Here is a 6,000-nt window from a genome sequence, read left to right on the forward strand (position 1 = left end):
TTATTCTTGCATTGCTCATACTTACCTTGACTCTCCACAAATTGAACATTGTTCCTCATTTTCACGATCCTTCCAAAATAGTATACAATCATTTTCACTTGCATGCATTGACACATAACCTAAGCCCTAGTCTCGCATTACCCTCTCTAACTTCGTAATGAGGCTTTGGTAATGTCTTACCATTTGGAAGTGTATCCTTCAACAATTGAAGTAGCATATTGAATGATTTATTGCTCCAGCCACTAATCACCTTCAAATGAAGTAACTTAATCAAGAATGATAAATTAAAATATTTTTTACAGCCCGGATAAATTTCACGCATCATATCCTTCAATAACCTAGCAAATTTGAACTACTACAAAAATACTTAATAATGACGCTTAATTTATTGACATTTTTAAAAGGCGTCAATGAATTAAACCAATAATGGCGCTTTCTCAAGGATGATGCTGACTGAATATTTACATTGGCGCTTGAAGAAATTCAATTAACATTGGCGTTTTTGTATATAAAATAATGACGCTTTATCGAATGTGTCATTGTAAAATATGAATATCCTTGACGCTTGTTGCGAGTGTCATTGTCTCCTGCATATACATTACTTCATTCATTGGCACTTTTTACAAGGGTCATTGTCTCTCATTATATATATACAACCCATATTTTCTCTTTTCTAAAATAGCATCTCATCTTCACCAACCCCATCTCAACCTGACGAACCCTCATTTGTATGGGAAAGCTACCTATCGACGATTTCGAACACATGGGCGACCACTAGGTCCACCAGCAAACGACTGCTGACCACCATCCATTAGTCAAAGACTTTATCGACAATATTTAGAAGCCTATCAATGAAACCCTAACCCATTAGAGACTCCCGAAAATCCACCATTACTAGCCTTGCACCAAGACCATCTTCATTCCTGACAAAGAGTGCCAGAAGCTTAACCTCCTCACTACCAGTTGCTTACAAAGGAATTCTCTTGAACACGAGCTACCTCCTCATTGGCATATCTGTTGTTGTCGATGAAGACTCCTTTGTTCTATGATTCATTCTTTTTTCATGATGAAATGTTAAGTTTTGATTTTGTTCTATTGCTAATCTACTATTAATTGCATTTCATTATTTTATATTTGGGAGAAGAAGAATATTTTGAATCTCCATGTTCTGTGTTTTTTTATTGTTTGGATCAGGTAGTGGTTTTAGATATCGTTAGAGTGAGACTAATATGTTGATGGAGAATTGTTTTCGATCCATTAATGATTTGTTTCCCCAAGTCCTAACTCTTATTGCCTTTATTGTTAAGTTGTAGAGAAAAGAAAGTTCATGATTGGGTGTTCCATAGAGTATTACAGTAGTTGGATGTTGAAGCTTTTGGATCTTTGTCTTCTGCTTGTTTTATTAGGCTCAGTTGCAATGAAAAATTTTATTTATTTATTTTTCTGTTTTTTTCCTCTAAATTTTCTTAGAGGCAAACAAACTATGATGTCGTGATTAATGTGTTTTGATGTTTGTTTTGTTTGGAAATATAAGATTTGGATGGAGTATATATAGATCTCGCAAAGTTCTAATTTTCTTTTTTAGGCTCTGTTTTGTTTTTTTTTTTTTTTTATCCTCTATTTTCTTAGCAACCAAACAATGGGGAAAATAGTAGAAAAAGGAAAAGCAATATAAGTGTTAACTTAATGACTTGAATAATTATTTTTTAAAGCCAATGTGTTGGATTGTTGAAGTGTTTAAATTGAGGTTTTATGGTTGTGTTAAAATGAATGTTAGGATTGGAATCAACATTTGAAACCTCTTTATACATTCTTGTCATCTTATTATTTGTTATATATAATCATGTTGCCTTATATTAAAGAGTTGTTTGGACATCACAGATTAGATGAGTTACTCTCATAACATTTGAATTTTTAACATACTATTACTGGCTTGCAGTTTAGCATGTTGAAATTGTTGTAAGCCTGTAATCACCATGCTAGAGAAAATTTGAGCAAAAATAGACAAATTTCATGAAAGCGCATGGTAGTGGACACAAATATAACTGCATGGATTGGAAATTCCCATTGTGTGTTTTGGGTAGTATTGTTTATTCATTTTTAGAAAGAAGTTTTGTTGTTTTTTTTTGTTTTTAATTGATCTGGAACTACATTTTTGAATTTTGAATTTTTATATTTATGGGTGTTATAGAGGTGTTTGGTGAGAGGGAAAATAGAGAGTTGGTTTCAAGGAAAACAAAAAGATCTATGATAGAAATGGAGAAAACTATAAGGACAGCTAGTATTCATGCAGAAAATCAGCATCAGAATTCGTAACTGCATTTGATCAGCTAGTTTAGGAAATCTGTACAGCTCATTCTTTCCTTTATTTTCACATATGTTGTTATACAATAGCACAAGTTTAGGAGTAATTTCAGTTTCTCAAATTTGTATTTATACCTCTTCTTCTAATAAGAATTGTGTGAATCATTTTGTCTAAACCTCTTTATGGTATCAGAGCACACCTCAAAACTCCAACGAGTATTTCCTGTCTTTCTCGCTTCTGCTATGGCCACTTCTTCCTCTAATAGTTTTCCAATAGCCATCAATGCCACCCAGCAAATTACTGCACGTCTCACACCAACCAACTTCCCTTCATGGCATGCCCAATTTGAGTCTCTCCTCCTCGGCTATAACCTCTTTGGCTATGTTGATGGCACTCATACCTGCCCACCCCTACCGATGTCAACTGATGCAGCTACCACTACAGCTCATCACCTTTGGTTCCGTCAGTGAAAATGCTAAAGAAACACTCACTCCAAGGTCCGCTACAGCCAAGCTTACAATTCAAGATAATTCTGAATGTGTTGACAGCATTGAGTATCACAAGATCATTGGAGCACTTCAGTATTTGGGACTCACTCGTCCCGATATTGCCTTTGTAGTCAACAGATTATCTCAGTTCATGCAGAAGCCGACAACAAACCATTGAGCCGCAACAAAAAGACTAATCAGATATCTTAAACGGACCATGTTTCATGGTATCCTTCTCTAAAAGCATGATCAATTCCAACTCAAGACCTATAGTGATGCGGACTGGGCATCAAATACGGACACTCGTGTTTCAACCACTGCTTTCATCACATTCATTGGTCTTAATCCAATCTCATGGTCTGCACGCAAGCAAAGGGCAGTCTCAAGATCATCTACAGAAGCAGAGTTTCAGGCACTAGCTATTGCCACATCAGAAACAGTTTGGCTTCATTCTCTTATCAAGGAACTTGGTCTCACTCTCAGAGAAGCACCTCAAATGTTTTGTGATAATATTGGCGCCAACCATTTCAGTTTAAATCCAGTCCAGCACACACGGATGAAACACATTGAATTTGACCTCCTCTTTGTACGAGATCTTGTCAAAAAGGGCACTATTCGTGTTCAACACATCCATACCATTGATCAACTCATTGATCTCCTTACAAAATCACTCTCACGTCAACACTTTCAACTATTAAGATCCAAGATTGGTGTTGCAGATGGCATCTCCATCTTGAGGGGGCATATAAGGACAGCTAGTATTCATGCAGAAAATCAGCATCAGAATTCATAACTGCATTTGATCAGCTAGTTTAGGAAATCTGTACAGCTCATTCTTTCCTTTATTTTCACATATGTTGTTATACGTTAGCACAAGTTTAGGAGTAATTTCAATTTCTCAAATCTGTATTTATACCTCTTCTTCTAATAAGAATTGTGTGAATCATTTTGTCTAAACCTCTTTAAAAACTACTAAAAGAACTCTCTAGAAAGATACCATTGATAGGTTGGTGATTAGAATAGTGGTCATGACCATTACAGTACTGTGAGTTTTTTTAAACCTTTTACTCATTTGTTTCATTTGGTTTGATGTTTTTGTTTGTAGTGTTACTTAATGATGATTATGCCATATTTTCTCATCTTATATATTTTCTTTAAGTTCTTAAGAGAGATGAGAATTAATTAATGGAAATGGAAGCAAAGGGAATTTTTCTATTGTGATTTTCTCAAAACCTTTAATGTATTTCCCTTATCTAAGTTTTTTTTTTTTAAAAATTTTTACCCTCTTATTTCATGTGGTTTTTTTTTTTTTGTAATAGGTTATAGTGTTCTATAGTGAATATACTATATTTTCTCATCCAATTTTCTTTAATTTTTAAGAAAAAAAGAGAATTAAATAAAGGAAATTAAGCAAACAAGAATTCCTCTATTTTGGTTCTAAGGAAACTAAAAATCTAAAATTAGAATGTAGGGAAAAATTGAAGTGTGAATGCTAGGAGAATTTCTCTATTTTGTTGTGGAAATTATGTAACTATTAAAGGAGGAGAAGTCTTTTCCTTTTTGCTCTTGTTACTTCAACTGGGATCATCTTTTAAATTGCTTTTTCTTTGCAATTTATTCAACACTTGAACACTAAACTTGTCAAAATCATTGCATAGTTGTTCAAGAGTGACTTGATTTTGTATTTGCATTCAAATGATTTATAGGCTTTGTAGGCTCCAAAGAGTTTGACTACTAATAAAGAACTTCTACCATCTATATGTATTTGCTACAAATATACATATATGTATGTACTACATTTTTGTATTCACATATATCTACCTATAAACCAAAATTAGATGTATTTATTTATTTTCATTGTATTCATAAATTTAAACTTCCTCTTATGTCATTATTAGACTAATAAACAACTTGTTATTCATTTTCATATATTGGATTGACAACTCACCAATTTTTTTTTCAAGTTCTTGAGTTAAATGATAAGAGTTACTAACATGCATTTTAAGCCTTGCCTATGTGTGTTTTACATTTGGCACAACTAGGGAAAGCAAGAAACTATTAAATATATTGATCAATTTATTGCCAAAATTAGTTACTTTGTCAATTTTTGACTTAACAAAACTATCAAGACTTAAAAAAAAAAGGCTTATGTAAGGAGCAATAAAAACCCTTATTCTTGTTTTTTTTTTTTTAAGTATTAAACATTAATCAAATTACGACCAAAAAGTTACTTTAGATGGTTTATTGACCACAACTAAAACTAGTAGGGAAATAAAAAAGCTTGACCATTCCATATGTGGGTTAATAAATTTGTGTTCTCCTCTACATGTTTTAATTTTTTGTATAGTTTCTAAAACATTTATTTATAGTAAAAAACAAGAGATCCAACTTTCAATATTTTTTAATAATATATCTTCATGATTGTTCAGTGCAATGAGTTGTAGTAATTAGACAATGGATATGGAAAAAAAAAAAAAAACCCTACCATTCTATATGACAAGTAAGAGGTAATGATTATCAACTAGGAGTGGGGAGTTAAGTAAGTACTAATAAGACATTATCTTTAAAGGCCTATATGTTGTATTATTTTTAAAGGTAGCCCACAACACTTGAAACTCCTCTCTCAAAAATAGATAATAGAATTCTATTTGTACTGGAACTTTATTATTTAATTATTTATTTTTATAATTACATAAGATTTTTATAATATCTTAAGCCAAGAAATGCCATGTTTCTTTGGTTTTGTTGAAATAAAATATAAAAATAAGTCTATTCTTCCTATCTTAGGATTTTTATCATGCATCACATAGTAAGTTACAAGCTTCTCTTATTATCAAAATAAACAAAAATAAAAGGAACTAAAATAAAATAAAAATTAGTCAAATAAATAAAATATATAATACAAGAAACTAAAAATAAAATTTAGTAATAACATAGTGATATAACATGGTGGTTTTCATTGTGTTTGGACCTTGGTATTTTTTTGTTGAATTGTGCATTATAGGTCTTATTCTTATTCTTATATTAAAGAATGCTTTAAGAGTTCACTATTAAAAGTCCATATATACAAAGCAACCCCAAGTCTTATATATACTTCATAATAAAATTTTAATGTGTATTTATTCACTCTAACTAATGTCTATGAGTTTATTAAAGATTTAATTTAACCGTGAACTTATACTAAAAATGCAATATGTTATCTCATAA

Source organism: Vitis vinifera, chromosome 17, assembly GCF_030704535.1.
Source record: "Vitis vinifera cultivar Pinot Noir 40024 chromosome 17, ASM3070453v1".
Classification (NCBI taxonomy): domain Eukaryota; kingdom Viridiplantae; phylum Streptophyta; class Magnoliopsida; order Vitales; family Vitaceae; genus Vitis; species Vitis vinifera.